The 19,913-nt window shown below is 49.5% G+C and overlaps 1 pseudogene; it reads left to right on the plus strand.

Annotated features, from left to right (window-relative positions):
• Window positions 1–522: 522 nt before the first annotated feature.
• On the plus strand, window positions 523–665 carry LOC147717824 (5.8S ribosomal RNA; annotated as a pseudogene).
• Window positions 666–19,913: the final 19,248 nt, after the last annotated feature.

A 19,913-nucleotide genomic window follows, 5' to 3' on the forward strand; every position in this document is an offset into this window, starting at 1 on the left:
TCCTGTGTCTGATCCCGGCCCTCCCTGGTTTTGAGTGACCGGGGAGTGGCCCATCTCTGGTGGTAGGACAGCCCGGATTAAAAGGATTTTGAGCCACAAGAGAACCCCCAGCTTCTCTCAGCAGAAATGCTGTGCCCCTCAAAGCCAGTGTGACCTGCTTTGAGGGTTGGGAGGTGGAAGGCACCCCTGACTGCTTAGGCTTCCAAGGATTCACCTCCAATGGGTAGTAGGTAAATCCCTTTGATGGCATGAGGCAATCTGGGTCTTCTCTCTGTGTCTCCCAGCAGGGCAAGGAGGTGCTCACTGGCATGGACTGGAGCTGCCACCTAACCTGTGGAATCTCATCATGCAGAGACCGCACGGTGGGGCTCCTGGTGTGAGCATCTGGAAATACTCTTGAAATCATGGAGGCTGACTTCCTAAGTGCAAACCTGATGGGTGCCAGGCTGTCTCCCCACACGGCTGGTGGATATATAGTGCTACTTTCTTACCACCACTCCTGTACCTACAAACTGATGGGTGAACATTGCCTGAGTCTTAGCTCATGCATCAATGAAGAAGGCAGCTAACTGCGAGAATTAGTGTCAATTACAGGACACATTGGTCATCGACACTTTGAACACCTTGTGGCTCCAGGTTCCACCCGGTGCTATTCCGATCTGTCACTTGAATTTCAATCACCCCTCCACCACCTACAACCCATCGATCCATCAGGGTCCCCCATGCTTAGACATCCAACCATGATCCCAGATCAGACGTGGCAACCCACTGAATGCAGGCCTGTTGAGCATATTTAAGAATATTACAAGTGGAGCAAAAGAATTCCCTGAGTAAAGGAGAGTGACTAGAGAAGAGCCTAGCACTTAATACCAGTCGACGGCAGGTGAGAGAAATGTGGGGCACAAAAGAACAATTCCCTGGAGTTGTTTACAGCGCACTGGGATTGGGTTTTCTTGGAGTGGGTTGCTTGGGAATGCAGCTCAAAGTAGGTGGTAACCTCCATCTAAGGCTAAATACGGGTGTGAGACAGATATCCAACAAGTGCTGGTAGGGAGAGTTGCAAAGAACTTTGAAGAGAGAATTCAAGAGGGATTGAAACCACTGAGAGGTAAATGCAAGGGCTATCCGCAGTTCGTCCAGAGGATTCAACTTGTAAGATCATTCATATGAGAGGGTAGATCCCCTCTGTGGGACTACCACCTAGGTGCACCCGGCCGTTGCAGAAGGGATTTTTCCACAGTGGTGCACTATGACTGTGTCAGCTGGGAAGGCTTTACGTTGGTAGGTACCTCTCCACTCCTGCAGAGAGAATTAAAGCCCCCTGGCAGCAGCTTCACTATGTCCGTGAGGTCAGGGAGATTGAATGCCTCCACTCCCTCCCCCAGCAACTGCCTGGCCCCTTTCGGGGTGTGACAGTACAGAGGCACATGGCCCCCTACGCCCATCATTACTATTGGCTGGGGAGGAGAGAGACTTCCCACAGAAAAGAAAGGCAAAAGCAGGTTGATCTCGATTTTCATCATAAATATGGACTTTGAATGTGGCCCATCGTGATCCTGCTGACTTTTCAAGTTTCAAGCAGGAGGTGTCAGAAACCTTACCACAAGGATAAATGGTTTGGGATGTCCCACGGTACATAGCAAGATCACTTTTTGATCCTTCAATTTAATCTCTTCTATTCATAGTGCATCATTATTCAGCAGGCGTAGGATTGTTCACCTACTAATATAGAATGTGAGCTGGGTTTATACCAACATGAGACTGGTAAGTTTCACCCCACTGATGATGCGTTGTTGTAATAGTAATCCGGTTCAGTAGAAGAGAAGTTTCAAAAGTTTGGTGCATGTGCTTGCCTGATGAGGCAGTGGGGAGAAGCTGCCACCTGTGGTAATATGATTGAACTCCTCATAGTCAATACCCCCCACCCCCAACTGTAATGATACCTCATTACTGTGTAACCTTGGTCGACCTGGGATAGCCTGCCTCAGGCCGGTGTGTAGAGCAGCTCGTTTGGGGACCCGAGTACGGCAGAAGGGGCCACCTCCATCACAATCAATGCACTGAATTTTTGTGGTGCCGGGTACTAAATCAATAATAGACGACCTGATTTTGAGTCAGGGTTTCAGAAGTAGCAGAGAGCTACCTCCCTGCAATCTAATGAAAGTCATCTTTTGAGCCAAGCTTTTGCATGCGTCCGTGGGCATCCTCCTCTCTTGGAGTCCCTCTGCCACCCTCTGGCAGGAGGGACAGGTTGCACATCTGTGGATGGCACTTTCCACCACATGCAGCTTGGTACAGGAACTAGGACACAATTCCTCACTGGTGAGCAGTACGACCAGGTGGCGAGTAGTAGGCCCCAGTGGAGTAATTTGGAGGCAAGCCAGTGGGTGGATCTAAGTAGAAGTCTCCTGAGCGCTGGCCTCAACATACATGTCCACTTTAGTCACTGTCGACTGCCGTGGGCTGGCCACTCTGGACGCCAAGTCAACAAGATGACCGGAGGGCAAGACCATGCTGCTAATGATGACTTGTGTCTCCCCGGATGTTCTGTAAGCCCCTCTTTGTGGAGTTTAATAGTCAAGACAAAATGGCTTCTTGGGCAGGCCCAGGTGAGAGGGGCAGTGAATGGGACTTAACTCTACTTAGCTCGCCAGGTCCGGGTTGCTGGAAGGCTGTAGGCACCGACCTGGGGTGCCCTGAGCTGATGAATGTAGGTGACAGTTCCTACTGAGGGCAGGGTGGCAGCAGATTCTTGTGCTCCCTGGAGTGTAGCAGAGATGTGACATTCCAAAGGCAGAGCCACATAGTCTGCCAGGAGCAGGGTGGCGTTGGACCGAGAAGGAGTCAGGGCTTCTGTGGGGTGAACCGTTCTAGCAATCCCCAATAAGATGGAGGTTAAGCCTTAGCTTCTGCCTGGGAGGCCTGGTCCAAGTAGGCTCTGCTGCCAGCCAGCAGGCAGAGTTAGCTAGCCTGCCCGGGGCAGAATGGCGTAAGACTGTGGAAGAGTCTGTGTGTCTTACAGGCTAAACATATCCAGTAATCAACAGTGAGAGAAGAGTGAAGCCATGGCTTCCGTCTATGTGGTCTGGTCAGCGCAGGGTATGGCTCTAGGCACCGGGCAGCAGCTTGTTGGCTTTGATATGATATGATATAAATGCTTTTGTAGCGCGCTCTATTACTAAAAATAGTATCCTGGCGCGAGAGTTGGCTAAAACGTCATGAGTTGGCTAAAACATCACCAGTGACATTTCATTCTCAAGGCCGATCCAGCCAATGGACAAGTATGAGTGTGCCAACTCGCCAGGGAAGCTTGCCTAATTTAAACTTTTCACAGCCCTAAGCATGACCTTAGCCCATAACGCAGCTGTCCCATTGAGACGGCATAAACTGTAGTTTAACATCCACAAGTTGTCTTTTTCCATTTGTTAGAAAACCACAGGCCCTCTGCCCTCCACTGGGCGCCCTTGTTCTCAGATTACTGTTTAGATACATATTTTACAGGCATGGACTCATTTGGATATTGTCTCCTGCAACTCCTAGCAGTGTAACTTTGACCTCTGGCCTCAAGCAAAAGTACCAAACTTGCAAAACAATTATTTATTGTTGCAATGTATGTATGTATGTATTTAATGCTTGTTAAGCGCGGCTGTCACCCGGGAGGGTATCCTGGCGCTGAGACCGTATCTAACCATCAGGCGGGATGTATTTACATTGCTCTTGGAAACAGGTAGGTCTTGAGATCCCTTTTAAAAGAGGGCAGATCTTGGCTGCTCCTCAATGCCAGAGGTAAAGTATTCCATAGTGTGGCGGCCGTGAAACTAAAAGCACGGCCGCCCATCCTCACTCTATTGATCCTGGGAATTCTCACCAGGAACGCCGAGGAAGATCTCAAAGGTCTGGCAGCTTGATACCAAGAGAAAAGATTTTGAATTGGTATTGGTCCTAGTCCATGCAGGGCCCTGAATACAAGGCATAAAGCCTTGAAGGCAATCCTCTGCTGGACCGGCAGCCAGTGCAGATCGGCTAGTGCTGCAGACGAAGAGGCAGATCGTGGCAAAGATAAAGCCAGTTTAGCAGCCATGTTTTGGATCCTCTGCAACTTTAGGATCAGGATCTTAGGAGCTCCCAGAAGTAGTGCGTTGCAGTAGTCTAACCTACTGAGGATAGAACTCCGCACTACCTCTGCTCTGGCTTCCCGGGGAAGTATTGGTAAGATCTTGCGTAGGGCACGAAGCAGGCCCATGCAGGTCGCTGCAGTCCTATTTACAGAGGCATCGAGCTGTAAATTGGGTTCAAACAGAACTCCTAAATTGCGAGCCGATTCTGCAGCTTCCACCGAGCCCGGGATAGAGGTAGGCCAAAAGTTATCCGGTAACCCGCGGGGGAGACGGTCTAGGGAACAATGGAGTACTTCCGTTTTTGACCCATTGAATTGGAGTGAGTTAGCTCGCCGCCAATCTGCTGTAGCCGGCATACAGCGGTGAAAAGTGTCCCTCGAAACTATCTCGGTGCCCTCAAATGAAAAAATCAATTGAGTGTCATCGGCATAATTGATGACTGATATGCCGAATGACTTGATTAGGTCTACCAGGGGTCGGAGATATAAGTTGAAAAGGATCGGGCTGACCGCTGACCCTTGGGGGACACCTTGGTTCACCTGTCGTGTGGCTGATCGAAATGGTGGTAACGCCACAGCTTGCTGTCTGTTGCTGAGGTAAGATGTTAACCAACTTAGAGCCAGACCGTTTACTCCCACGTTTTGAAGACGGGCCAAGAGGACCTCATGGTTCACCGTGTCGAACGCAGCCGACATGTCAAGCAGCACTAAAAATGCTGACTTGCCCCTGTTGACACGCGTTCGTAGATCGTCCAACACGGTAACCAATGCAGTCTCGGTGCCATGGGCCGGTCTGAAGCCAAATTGGGCTGCATCCAGACAGGAGTTTGTTTCCAGGAAGTTGGACAAGGCTCTCGTGACCCATCTCTCAAGAATTTTTATCGCAAATGGTAAAAGCGATATAGGCCTATAATTGGCCGAGCATAGTGGGTCTAGAGAAGCCTTTTTTAGCAATGGAGTTACTATTGCCAGCTTCCAACTGTCTGGAACTGACGCTGTAGTCAATGACTGGCAGCAGATGGAATGGAGTGGAGGAAACAACTCAGCTTGAAATGCCTTCCAGATCTTATGGGGCATTGGATCAAGTGGTGAACCTGAGGATACGCCATTGGCCAAGACGCAGAATTCCTCTAACGAGGGAATAGGAAAACAAGACAACTGAGAAGAAACTGCCTTGTTATTATCCCATACGGGTACCGAGTGGCAGGGAGATTCCAAGGGGGGGGGATAGAGACAGCGCAGACTGTCCGGACACTGAAAGTCCATTCAGGATGGTCCTAATTTTCTCCTCGAACGCGAGGGCTAAGGAATCACAGAGTTCCTGGGAAGCCGGAATGGCTGGCACTGTACAGGATGGATTAGATAAATTATTAACCAGCTTGAATAAAGTCTGCGATTTATTAGAAGCCTTCGCCATGGTGTCTTCTAAAAATTTGGCTTTAGCGCTTCTTAGCTGGGTCTTATATACCTGCAGGGCCGTTTTATATGCTGCCCTGTCCAGCTCCTTATACCCTCTCCTCCAAGTACGCTCCGCCTGTTTGCAACGGAGCTTATGCTGTCGAAGATCATCAGTGAACCAAGCATTAGCTCCTCTTGGTCTGTCCTTCACCCTTCGCAAAGGGGCCAGCTCATCCAAGGAGGTCAAGATTTGCTGGCAAAGGACATCATAACTCTTGTCCACACTATCCTTCACCCGAAAAGTCCTGGGCAGTAGAGTGGGTCGGATCGAATCCCCCAGAAGGCGGGACCATTGTCGATTAAGCTTAGTGCCGCCCGAGTTACTTGATTTTAACGGAGCAGGCAAGACAAAAGACATATTGATCAGTAAATTATTGGTCCAGCACTGAGCCACGACCTCATTCACCACAACCAATTCCTTCTCGGCAAATACCAGATCTAAGGTATGCCCCTTGTGATGAGTAGGTGACAAGACCAGCTGTACAAGTTGAATATTGCTACCCGCTTGGCAGAGTTCCCTATAGACCAGATCATGAGGGCCAGAGGGCCAGAGATTGAAATCACCCAATACTAAAAATGAGGCATGGGAGTTTGAGAGGTCGTAAATTAGATCGATCAATGACTGAAGGGCTGTTGTGGTCTACGAGGAAGGTCTATTTCATAAAAGGCCTGCTATCAAGGTACCGCCCTGGGCCATAATGGAGAAACCCATGAGCTCGAATCCTAACACCTCTTTTACCACCAGTTCTGAAAGGGAAATTGAATCTCTAAAAATGTAGCCCACTCCACCCGCCCTACCAGAAGCTCGGGGAGTATGTCTTATGAGGTAGCCCGGTGGGCAAGCCCAACCGAGTTCCATCCCACAGTAAGAGAAGCAGGTGCCTTTTAAATCGGCCTCTGTGCCTGCTTCTGCCCCGGGGCGTGTAAAGGTGGCAAGAAAGACAGTGGGGGAAAAAGGGGCAAGGGGGTAGACCGAGGGGTGAAAAATAAAAGGAAGAACAGGAAGATAACACTACAAGGAGAAATATGAGAGAGTGAAAGACAAAAATGGGTGTGTGAGAGAAAGAGAGAGACAGGCAGTGGGATTACAGAGAGAGGTCACAGGTGTGAGAGTTATAAACAGATGTGAAAGAGAGTAAAAAAGATGAGAAGGATAGGTGAAAGGCAAATAGGTGACAAAGAGACAACTGTGAGTCAGGAAGAGGCAGAGACGGGTGAAAGGGGGTGATCATATGATGTATGTTTTTTAGATAAAGGACAGATGACATAACCAGGGGCAGTGGGTGACATTTCAAAGCGGTGGGGCGCAAAGTGATTTGCATACAGCACCGTAGCGAGCGAGCGAGCGCAGCGAGCGATCCAGAACCCTAAAAGGGGGGTTTGGTGGGGTTACCTCCCCCCCTTCCCCAAGAAAACTTTGAAAAAAAAAGCAGAAAAATCGTGCATTTTCAAGCAATTTTGAGAAAGCAGGAAGGTTAATAAAGCAATTGTGAAAGTGCAGTTATTACATTAATAGATGGCATAACATAGGTAGCTGCTTATTCAGTATAACCACAGAGCTTCATACATTCCGTTCTATTACGCTCAGGTGCAGAATTCAGACTATAAGACTCTCATGAAAATCTCAGCTATAAGAGTAGAAGAAGTTGCACAGCAGTTGGGAAACAGCCTTCACAAAGCATTAGGAAAATGAGAGGCAATTACTTGAAAGCAAACTGAAAGCAATGCATCAAGTAGTAACTTAAAGCAATGCATCCAGCAAAACAGTGCATGCAGTCAACCATACAAAAGTAAACTAAAGCAAGTGTGAACCTGTGAACCTTCACTTTGAAAGCAGGGTGCTAGTCAACAAGCCAGTCACATACATTTAAACTGAAGAAGAGTACACCTCAGCATGCAGGCAGCAACATAAAAGCACCAAGCAAGTCAAACAGTTTAATGAAAGAAAAATGAAAGCAATACATCCAGCAAACTAGACAGTGACTCAAAAAGTAAACTGAAGCAAGTGCACACTGAAAGGAATGCGCAGTCATAAGTCAGACATTCACATAAAAGCAACTTACCAAGACACCCAATCAATTACATGGGAAAAACTTGAGCCAATACACCCAGAAAACCAGACCAGCACACCAAAGCATCCCACCACTGATTGGATGGCAGCTGTGCTCTTAGGGTCACCCCTCAGTTTTTTGGCAGGGTTGAGCACCCCCCAGTTTTATGCCCTCTGCGTCTGAAAAGGGGAGACAAGCAAAAGGGGTCATAATGGGACATCTGGCACAGCCACTTTGTAATCGAGGTCACCCAGCCAGCTCAAGACTGAGTTACAGGCTGATCTTAAATCTTTAAACAACCACAAGGGTCTCCAGCTAGTTGGTTCTTGAGCCAAAAGAGTCCTCAGCTCACTGGGAGTCTTCACATCGTGCCTGAGATGACATGACAATGTCCCTTAATCCGGAGCAACTGTGGGGACTGGTCTGAGTCTGGATCTGACTTGGTACGAGCAGCAGGATACAAAAAGTAACGGGTAGGTGGTAACCCACTTCAAGTGAAGGAGCTGTAAGGAACCTAAGCGCACTGGTGTTGATACAACTAACAGGGCAGCTCTGGCTTTCTTAAGGTGCGTGTCAGCTGGGTGTCAGCTGTGTGATGAAACCAGCATGTGAAGCAGTTACCTCAAACAAACTAAAACCAATGCACTCATCAAGACAAGCAGTTACATGAAATCAAATAGAAAACCACCATCAGGCCAGGTAGTCACCTAAAGACAAATTGAAGTGACTGCACACTATGGGAAGTATATACATTTCTTTATTCGGCTTTTCACAAAGGAAAACCATAAAAGGAGCATTTAAAAAGTACATTTACACATATTTACACACAAATACAATTTACAGTAGTTTGTCCCGAAGAAATTCATACAAGGACAATTTTATAAGATTTTAAAAGTGAGTAACAATCGTTTCAGTTATTCAGGTTAAAACTAGTTCCAGGATAGTTTTTATAGGTTTCTCCTGTGTTTCCTAATACATTTCAGGAAGTTAAGAACGATGTAACAAACAGATTCAGATTCTAGCATTTGGAGACGAAGCATTGCAGGGCGATATTGCCTAAGTCCCCAACGCCTCAATGTTGGTAAAATCCAGATTCTCCTATGTGGGTGATGGAATTTACAAAACATGATAGAATGTATGTTGGACTGTTTGGATTCCCCATCACAGGGACGTAAGGGAAGAATTAATCAATCAATCAATCATCGCATTTATATAGCGCACTACTCACCCAGAGGGTCTCAAGGCGCTGGGGTACGGGGGTCCGCTACTGCTCGAACAGCCAGGTCTTGAGTTACTTCCTGAAGGCGAGGTGGTCCTGGGTCAGGCGGAGGTGGGTCGGGAGAGAGTTCCATGTCTTGGCGGCGAGGTAGGAGAAGGACCGCCCCCCTGTGGTGGCTCTTCGGATGCAGGGGACGGCGGCGAGGGCGTGGCCGGTCGATCGAAGCTGGCGTTTGGGAGCGTAGAAGTTGAGGCGGCTGTTGAGGTATCCTGGGCCTTGGTTGTGTAGGGTTTTGTGTGCGTGGGTGAGGAGACGGAAGGTGATTCTCTTGTTGACCGGGAGCCAGTGCAGGTCTCTCAGGTGTCCGGAGATGTGGCTGCAACGGGGGATGTCCAGGATGAGTCGTGCTGAGGCGTTCTGGATCCGCTGGAGTCTCTTCTGGAGTTTGGCGGTGGTTCCGGCGTAGAGAGAGTTGCCGTAGTCCAGACGGCTGGTGACGAGGGCCAGGGTGACCGTCTTCCTGGTCTCAGTGGGGATCCACAGGAAGATCTTACGTAGCATGCCCAGGGTGTTGAAGCACGACGAGGAGACGGCGTTGACTTGTCTGGTCATGGAGAGGGAGGAGTCCAGGATGAAGCCCAGGTTGCGTGCATGGTCTGTTGGTTTGGGTGCGCTGCCTAGGGCGGGGGGCCACCAGGAGTTGTCCCAAGCGGAGGGTGAGGATCCCAGGATGAGGACTTCCGTCTTGTCTGAGTTCAGTTTCAGGCGGCTGTTCTTCATCCATTCGGCTACCTCTTTCATCCCTTCGTGAAGGTTGGCTCTGGCGGTGGCGGGGTCGTTGGTGAGGGAGAGGATCAGCTGGGTGTCGTCGGCGTAGGAGATGATGTTGAGGTTGTGCTGGCGTGCGATGTCTGCGAGGGGGCTCATGTAGACGTTGAAGAGGGTTGGACTGAGCGAGGAGCCTTGAGGAACGCCGCAGATGACTTCGGTGGCTTCAGATCTGAACGGAGGGAGGCGGACTCTCTGTGTCCTTCCGGCGAGGAAGGAGGTGATCCACTCCAGTGCCTTCTCCTGGACTCTGACGTTGCTGAGGCGTTGTACTAGGGTACGGTGGCAGACAGTGTCGAAGGCCGCGGAGAGGTCGAGGAGGATGAGGGCCGCTGTTTCTCCGTTGTCGAGGAGCGCTCGGATGTCATCGGTGGCTGCGATCAGGGCGGTCTTGGTGCTGTGGTTGGCCCGGAAGCCCGACTGCGAGGGGTCGAGGGATCCGTTCATCTCGAGGAAGGCGGCCAGCTGCTTGTTGACGGTCTTCTCGATGACTTTTGCAGGAAACGGGAGCAGCGAGATGGGGCGGTAGTTCTTGAGGTCGGTGGGGTCGGCCAATGGCTTTTTGAGTAGGGCGCTGAGTTCGGCGTGCTTCCAGCTCTCCGGGAAGGTAGCGGTGTCGAAGGAGGTGTTGATGATGTCCCGCAGGTGGGGTGCGATGACAGCGTCGGCCTTGTTGAAGACGTGGTGAGGGCAGGGGTCGGTCGGAGATCCAGAGTGGATGGAGTTCATCGTGCGGACAGTGTCTTCGGTGCTGATCGGAGTCCAGGCGCGGAGGGTGGTGGTGGGGCGGTGGTTCGGTCGTGGCGTGCGTCGGTTGAGTGCTGAAGCTGTTGTGTATGTCCGCGATCTTGTTGGGGAAGTAGGAGGCGAGGGAGTTGCAGAGGTCTTGCGAAGGGGTGATGTCGTTGTTTCCGGCGTTGGGGTTGGAGAGCTCTTTGACGATGTTGAAGAGTTCCTTGCTGTTGTGTGCGTTGTTGTCCAGTCGTTCCTTGAATGCGGTTTTCTTGGTGGCGTGGATGAGTTGGTGGTGCTTTCGGGTGGCGAGCTTGAGGGCAGTCATGTTGTCAGGAGTTGGGTCTCTGCGCCAGGTTCTCTCGAGGGTTCGGCAGTTCTTCTTGGAGCTCTTGAGTTTGTCAGTGAACCATGGGGCTTTCTTGCTACCGGGTCTGCTAGGCGGGGTCCTCAGGGGGGCGAGGTCGTCTGCACAGTCGCTGATCCACTTCGTGAGGTTGGTGGCCGCCTGGCTTGGGTTCGTTGTGCTGGTGGGAGGGTTCATGCTCAGGGAGGTCGCGAGCTGGTCGGCTGTGATCTTGTTCCAGCTCCTGCGTGCAACCTGTTGCTGGTGGTGGTGGATCGTAGTCCTTCCGAAGCTGAAGTGGACGCAGCTGTGGTCCGTCCAGTGGAGTACGGTGGCGTGGCTGAAGGCGATGTCCATGCTGAATGAGAAGACGGGGTCGAGTGTGTGTCCGGCGTAGTGGGTGGGGGAGGTGACCAGCTGCTTGAGTCCCAAGTTGGCGAGGTTGTCCAGCAGGGTGGTGGTGTTGCTGTCGTTGTTGTTCTCCAGGTGGAAGTTGAGGTCCCCTAGGAGGATGTAGTCAGCGGAGCAGAGGGCGTGCGGGCTGATGAAGTCGGCGATGTCTTCGCTGAATTGTGTGCGTTGTCCCGGGGGTCTGTAGATCAGGGTGCCTCTGAGGGTGGTCTTGGGGTTGATGTGGACCTGGAAGTGCAGGTGCTCGGCGGGTGCGAGGGTGTCGTCGGTGTTGGTCGTGATGCGGATGGTGTTCCTGTGGACGATGGCGGTGCCTCCTCCGGTGTGGTTGATGCGGTCCCTTCGGATGATCTTGTAGCCGTCTGGGATGGTGATGGCGATGTCGGGCGCTGAAGAGGCGTTCATCCAGGTTTCCGTGAAGAAGGCGACGTCTGGGGCTGTGGTGTCGAGCAGGTTCCAGATCTCGATGGCGTGCCTGTGGACGGAGCTGGTGTTGAGCAGGATGCATTTCAGGTGGCTGCTGCTGTTGCTCGTCTTGGTCTTGGTTGGTGCTGGAGTAGTGCAGGTCCGGATGCAGGTGAACTTGCAGGAGTTGCAGCAGAAGGGTCCGTGGGTGCGGCTTGGGGTGGCTCGGTAGCAGCCCGGGTATCGGCCAGCGTTGAGTGCGTTGAGGGTGGTGGCGTCGTTCGTCCGGCGGGCGGGCTGGGGCCTGCGGGGGCCAGGGGTACTGGCACTGGGCGTGGTCCAGGCTCGGACGGGCGCAGACGGGCTTACCTTTGGCGCACCTTCGGCACGCAAACGGCGTGCCCGCTGCACGCGCACGCTGCGCGTACGCGTGGACTCCGCCATAAATGGCGTAGTGGTGGGCGGAGCGAGGGCGGGGCAGCTGGGAGGCGGGAGCGGGGTGGGCCAATGGGCGGCAAAACTAGCGAAGCTGGGCGGGGCCGCAGGGGAGCAGCGGCGGGGAGGGGGACAAGCGGCGGGGAGGACACTAGGACGGCACAGGAGGCACAATATGGGAAAAATGCACAGGTCAATACAAACAGTAAACACAAATACCAAGAAACACTGTACACGGGCAAGAGTACCGCTAAGGCGATCAGGGGCACAGAGCAGGAGGTGAGCCGGTGGAGTGGCGGTCCCGGCACACGCCTGTGCGAGGCAGCAGCGGGGGGTCGGGGGTCCCGGCACTCAGCGAGGGAGCTGCGCGGTGTGTGGAGCGACCAGCCCTGCAGGCAGGGGCAAAGGTCACCAACTGTTACTTACGGGGAATGTCACCAGTCTAAAAAAAAGTATCCAATCTGAATCTTGTCAGTAACATCCTCTCGTATGTAGAGAGCTGAAGTGTTAGGTACGGCTGGATGGAGTATGTTGTCTGAACCATGTTCGCATGCAGAACCGAGGGTTTTGACGACTCAGAAGTCAGTCTCAGTGTCTCTAGGTGACTGAGTGCTACATTCTTTAAGGCTTTCTTAGGAAGGTGGACCATTGTCTCTGGTTGGAGGTAGTAATTCTCAAGACCAAGATCTTTTAGGAAATTTCTAATGTAACTAAGCCACTTTACTTTTGAGGACTGATCAAGAGCCATTGTATCAGTTACAATTGACTGTGTAAGCGCGTTTTTGACAGAGGTCCAAACGCGCTTCCACAGCATCAGTGGTTGGATCTTTAGCAGATCCTCTAAGTAAGGTATTCCTAATTCCAAATGAGAGGCATAAATTGACGTTCCTCTCGGAGCGGCTAGAGGAAATCTTAGAAAAGTGTTTTCTCCTACCTGGAGTGCACTAGTATCTGTATGTCCCCAGACTCCCGCTCCGTACAATGCGATGATTCAGAAAAGGAGGTGGTGATGAACAGAGTGTCTGAATTAAGCAGACCACTCTTGCCCAGTCCAAAGATCAGGGCTTGATCCATCACCGTTTTTTAGCTCACTGCACCATTCCAGCTCAGAACTTGGCTATATGCAAATTAGTCTGACCCTGGACCAGTGCATCATGGGAACAGGGCAGACCAAACTACCAAGCCAATTCTTATACTGGGAAGGAAACAAGCTACCGGGGACCGGTTTCTGGCATTTCAGCCGTCTTCGGCCCGGCTTGCTTGAATCCTGATGGTGCAATGAGCAAGGGACTCACATCTGAGTATACCCTTCCACGCTTATGGTGGACAAAAATGATTCAGAAAAGGGGGTGGTGATGAACAGAGTGTCTGAATTAAGCAGACCACTCTTACCCAGTCCAAAGATCAGGGCTTGATCCATCACCGTTTTTTAGCTCACTGCACCATCCCAGCTCAGAACTTGGCTATATGCAAATTAGTCTGACCCTGGCCCAGTGCATCATGGGAACAGGGCAGACCAAACTACCAAGCCAATTCTTATACTGGGAAGGAAACAAGCTACCGGGGACCGGTTTCTGGCATTTCAGCCGTCTTCGGCCCAGCTTGCTTGAATCCTGATGGTGCAATGAGCAAGGGACTCACATCTGAGTATACCCTTCCACGCTTATGGTGGACAAAAATGATTCAGAAAAGGGGGTGGTGATGAACAGAGTGTCTGAATTAAGCAGACCACTCTTATCCAGTCCAAAGATCAGGGCTTGATCCATCACCGTTTTTTAGCTCACTGCACCATCCCAGCTCGGAACTTGGCTATATGCAAATTAGTCTGACCCTGGCCCAGTGCATCATGGGAACAGGGCAGACCAAACTACCAAGCCAATTCTTATACTCGGAAGGAAACAAGCTACCGGGGACCGGTTTCTGGCATTTCAGCCGTCTTCGGCCCGGCTTGCTTGAATCCTGATGGTGCAATGAGCAAGGGACTCACATCTGAGTATACCCTTCCACGCTTATGGTGGACAAAAATGATTCAGAAAAGGGGGTGGTGATGAACAGAGTGTCTGAATTAAGCAGACCACTCTTACCCAGTCCAAAGATCAGGGCTTGATCCATCACCGTTTTTTAGCTCACTGCACCATCCCAGCTCAGAACTTGGCTATATGCAAATTAGTCTGACCCTGGCCCAGTGCATCATGGTTGGATCTTTAGCAGATCCTCTAAGTAAGGTATTCCTAATTCCAAATGAGAGGCATAAATTGACGTTCCTCTCGGAGTGGCTAGAAGAAATCTTAGAAAAGTGTTTTCTACTACCTGGAGTGCACTAGTATCTGTATGTCCCCAGACTCCCGCTCCGTACAATGCGATGGCCTGACACTTGGCGCTATAAATTTTCAGGAGCTCCACTGGTGTCCTCCTCTCCAGTCTCTGGGAGAAACTCATTAGGGCCGCTGTGGATCTTCTGAACAAATGGCATCTTGCCTCTACTGCTGGCCTCCATGAGAGTCTTTCGTCTATCATGATTCCAAGGTAAGGGTACTGGGCAGTGACATCGAGTTTTTGGCTATCGAGATAGATGTCTTTTGCTCGTTTTTTTCCTCGGACCAGTTATCATGACAAACGTTTTTTTGACGTTCACTTTTAGCTCAACACCGCCCATAAATGCTGTGTACCTATTCAGAGAGTTCTGTAATTCTCGCTGTGTACGCGCGAGAATGACGGCATCATCCGCATAGAGCAGAGCAGGAATCAGGCGCTGTTTTACACGTGGGAGGGCATTGGCCCCCCTTAACATCTCTGGCTCCAGGCCGTTGGTGTACAACGAGAAGAGAAAGGGGGCCAGGACACAACCCTGCCTGACTCCACGCTCTAAGCCGAAGGACTCCGTCAACTCTCCGTTCAGGCCAAAGCGCACTCTTGCCGAAGCTCTAGAGTAAAGTTCCCTCAAGAAGTCTAAAAGAGCGGAATCCACACCCATTTGCCTTAAGACCGTCCACAGCTTCGTATGCAAAACGCAATCGAAAGCTGCGGACAGGTCTACATAGACCATGTACACCATGTTGTTCTTTGCCTGTGTGTATTTCCCCAGAATCAAACTGAGATTTAGGGCCTGTTCTACTGTTCCGAACCCCTCTCGAAAGCCGAACTGGAGATCAGAGATGATGGCTCTGTCATCCGCCCATTGCTGAAGTCGCTCGAGTATTACTCTCCCGACAACCTTGCCCAGTGAGTCCAGCAATGAGATGGGGCGGTAACATTTCACATCCTGGCGGTCCCCTTATTTGAAAATGGGGACCATGATAGACTTAGTCCAGGAGTTTAGTAGACCCACATTTGCAGCTGCTGTGCACACTCTAGTAAGAATGGGGTCCCAGAGCTCCAAGTTGTATTTAAAAAGGTCCACTGGGACCCCATCTGAGCCAGGGGCTTTCCCGTTCTTACTTGATTCTAGGACCACCAATAGGTCGGGTATATCAAAATGAAGTAGAATTGGATATTCTACTATTGGGAGGATATTAGCAGGCTCAGTAATAGTGGAATTATTTTTAAAGATGTTTGTGAAGTGAGCCACCCATGTTTCTTCATCAATGGCCACTTCAATCTTTGGGCTATTGTTGTCGGTGAGATAAGGAGATCTAACAGTTCGCCAAAAGGCCTCGCTATTTTTAGCAACAGCACTCGTGTGGAGATCTTCCCAGAGTTTCTGTTTCAATTCCTGAATTCTTATTTTGCGTGCCTTTCCATATTGGGACCTAAGGAGTTGAATCTGCCCCGCATCTCTGGGTTTGTTATGTAGTGCGAGTTTTAGTTTAGTGAGGGCTGTGGTGCAACTATGATTAAACCACCCGTTCTTTATGAGGGTCTTAGATATCGATTTTACAGTCAGTAGTCCCTTAATTTTCTCTAGTATTTGGCCGAAGTTATTTAAGACTTCTTCATAGTTGGCTGATAAGTCCAAACATTTAATGATATTGGGATATGCCACATCAACCAGTTTCTTTGTGATTTCAATTGGATTAATTTTTCCCCATTTTAAAGTATAGCCATTACGTTTGCCTAGATCTAACTTGTTCTGGGCAAGGGTTTTGCATTTTGGGGCTTGTAACCGCTTAAAGACCCCCCAGGATATAGCGGCATGGATTAGCAAATTTAGCGGCACAAAAATGGAAATTTAGCGGCACAAATATGGAAATTTAGCGGCAATTTAGCGGCATTTTATTTGGCGGTTTTTCCTACAACAAACACAGATATCTTTGTTTTTTTAGTTGTTTAACAACATGAAACTATGTATTTTTGGTTTATTTACAATGTAGACACTTTGTTTGGCTTCAAGGCTGCATACAGGACATAAACTAATGAATAAATGCCCCAAAGCAATCCCCCCAGGGCCCGCCACTGAAAAGGGCCCTCTCTCAGTATAATTTTAGGTTTGTGAATAGGGGAAAAACCATCCATACATCCATCCTCCCTTCCTTCCATCCACCCATCATTCATCCACCCACCTTTTCACACATCCATCATTCATCCATGCAACCTTTTATCCATTCATCCATCCATCTACCCTTTCATCTTCCCATCCTTCATCCACCCACCCTTTCATCCTCCCAGCCATACATCCATCCTTCACCTATCCACCCTTTCATCCATCCATCCACCCACCCTTTCATCCATCCATCTACCCATCATTCATCCCCCCCACCTTTTCACACATCCATCCATCCATCATTCATCCATCCACCCTTTCATCCATCCATCCTTCATCTGACCACCCTTTCATTCTTCCATCCATACATCTATCCTTCACCAATCTATCCTTCATCCATCCACCCTTTCATCCTCCCATCCATACATACATCCATCCTTCATCCATCCACCCTTTCATCCTCCCATCCATCCATACATCCATCCTTCATCCATCCACCCTTTCATCCTTCCATCCATACATCCATCATTCATCCATCCACCCTTTCATCCATCCATTCACCCATCATTCATCCACCCATCTTTTTACATATCCATCCATCCATCATTCATCCATCCACCCACCCTTTCATCCATCCTTCATCCGTCCACCCTTTCATTCTTCCATCCATACATCTATCCTTCACCAATCTATCCTTCATCCATCCACCCTTTCATCCTTCCATCCATCATTCATCCATCCACCATTTCATCCATCCATCCATTCACCCTTCATTCATTCACCCATCTTTTTACACATCCATCCATCATTCATCCACCCTTTCATCCACCCATTCTTCCGTCCACCCTTTCATTCTTCCACCCATACATCTATCCTTCACCAATCTATCCTTCATCCATCCACCCTTTCATCCTTCCATCCATCCATCATTCATCCATCCACCCTTTCATTCATCCATCCACTCATCATTCATCCACCCACCTTTTCACACATCTATCCATCCTTCAGCCTTTCATCCATCCATCCACCCATCATTCATCCACCCACCTTTTCTGTGCCTCTCTCAATGGGGGGGGGGGGGGGGAATCAGTATCTCTCTGCGTCGTCTTCCTTCTTCTTTCCCACTCATGGGAGGGCATCTCTGTGCCTCCCTGCTGGGGGCGGGGGACGTGTCACGGGACCCACAGCTCCAGGTGTGCAACATCCATTGAGCTCAAAAGGCTACACTACAGCCACTCCCCCAGCCCCCTCCCCCACCCCCCAGCTCCCCTCGGCTCGTGTATGTGAGATGCATTTCTAATTATACAAAAAGCAGACAAACAATACATATGAATGAAGAATATAACATAACTCTATTGTCATAGCCATCTTTCTGATGCCCATGCTGTGAGGCAGCATTCTTGGAAAACGTAGCATCTCCCGTTGAAGATTTCTATCATTTTCCGTTAGTCTTCTAAGACATGCATTTTGTCTCTAATCTTGTCTCAATAATGGAAATGCATATAATACAATTTTTTTTTTTGTTAAAGGCATTTTTTATACTGCGGAGAAGTTACTAATACCTTGCTCGCATTTGTTGTCTTGGTGAGGCTCGGTTGTAAAAAGAGACCTGGTGTCAACCCTCATTAACTGAGATCTGATTTTATTTGCATGGTTTGCTCGATAGAAGATTTCGTAAATTTAATCTGTATAGTTTGTGCTCTGTAGTGCAGTTGTAGTGTTGGTTAACAGTCCGTTTCCCTTTTTACAGAGTCGGGGAAGATAAGGCTCCAAGAGTTGTGGCTTACATCGACTGTCCTGATCGCCTGTGGTTAATTATTCCAGCCCTAGGCAGAGAGGTCAAAGAAAGGGTGAAACACAAAGACTCATTAACAAGTGAAAGGTCTTTTAAAAGACCTATTAAGCACTCGGCTGCGGGTGGCAGCTAAAAAACAGACTGTCTCTGTGTCCCCGGGAAGCTGCTGACACACACGAGTGGGGAGGGGCGCACAGCCAATTAAAGGCATTGTTTGTTTTGCAGTCTCCCGCCGGTAGAGACACTTTTTTCTAAATTTCGCGGCCAATATGGTTATTATCGCGGCCATCGCGGTAGTCTGCCGATTTCGCGATTTTTTCGTGAATCGCGAAATCGCGATAAACTGGAGGGTCTGATTAATGTCCATCCTCAGTGCAAGATGATCACTCAATGAGTTGGCAATGACCCGAAAGGCTCTAGCTGTGTGGGCAGGCCTGGTGACAGGAAGATGTATTCAACTGTCGTTTGATGACCCCTGCCCACATAAGTCGAATGAAGAGTGTTTTGGTCTGAATTTAGTGTATTAGCTATTACGAGGTCCAAGTCAGAAAGCAGGTTGTTCAAGGCATTTCCCACCTTAGTATGAACGAAATGCACTAGTGGTGCATCAAATTCGTCCACAATCCCACAGCAGGCGGATTTTATCTGTGGGCAAGGATGAAGGTTAAAATCCCCTTCCCATAAAAGATGAGTTGCCCCTTGTCCATCCTTCAGCCGATAAGGTTGACTTAATTTCTCTTGGACATTTCGTAGAAGGGTCAAAAATTGGTCATCCTCTAAATTATTATAAGAGTTGACCAAGAGAATCGTCTCCTTGTTCTCAAAGGAAAGAGAGAGGATTTGAAAATTTGGGTCGGAGTGGACGTTGACTACTTTTAAAAGTTTTAAGGTATTTGCAATATATGTTATTAGCCCTCCTTTTGGTCTACCTGTTGAGCTACGGACTGCTGGAATGAAGTATGTTTTATAGCCCAAGAGATGGAGCTCAGTTGTGGTCCATGTCTCTTGGAGGCAGATTATTTTACATGGCTTCAAAAAGTAAAGGGCCGTCCTGTCCTCTACCTTTGGACGTAAACCCGCCGAGAGCAAATATAGTCTACGACTCGGGGATCTTCAAAAGTAATCACGATACAGTCTCCTGGAATCGTTTTTCTACCTTTTCCCACCCATGGGGTCCTACGTACTGTCAGAATCCTTCCATACCAAGTTGGGGGCATGGGACGGTTGGTGTGTAGCCAATGTTGGGCCTTATTTTTCAGGGACCACATAGGTTCAGCATTATGGTCCGCTAACTCGGGCACACCAGTCATTACCACAACGTAAGGGGATGCGTCCGGAGGCAGATCTACTGGAAACCTGGCTTCAGCGGGTACACTAAGGACATCTCTGTTAGAAACAGGGATCGGGAGATTGGAAGCTGGAGTTTGAGTTGCCGAGGTTTTGGATGTTACTTTATTTGATGCCACTGTCTTCAAAACAGGTGTTATTGTTGAGGTGGTGTTTCCCTGTGGCAAAGTCGTAACATTGGTGGATGGAATCACTGTAGTCTTTCTTTTCGTTGGTATGGGAGTTACAGCTAAAGGTATATTCTTTTGAGTAATTGCGGGTTTCGGGAGGGTATTCCCGGGCTTAGTGGAGGGTTGTTTGTTGTGAGTAATTCCTCCCATTTTTTGCATCCCTGACGATTGGTTTTGCT

The sequence above is a fragment of the Lissotriton vulgaris genome, chromosome 5 (genome assembly GCF_964263255.1).
Source record: "Lissotriton vulgaris chromosome 5, aLisVul1.2, whole genome shotgun sequence".
Taxonomy (NCBI): Eukaryota; Metazoa; Chordata; class Amphibia; order Caudata; family Salamandridae; genus Lissotriton; species Lissotriton vulgaris.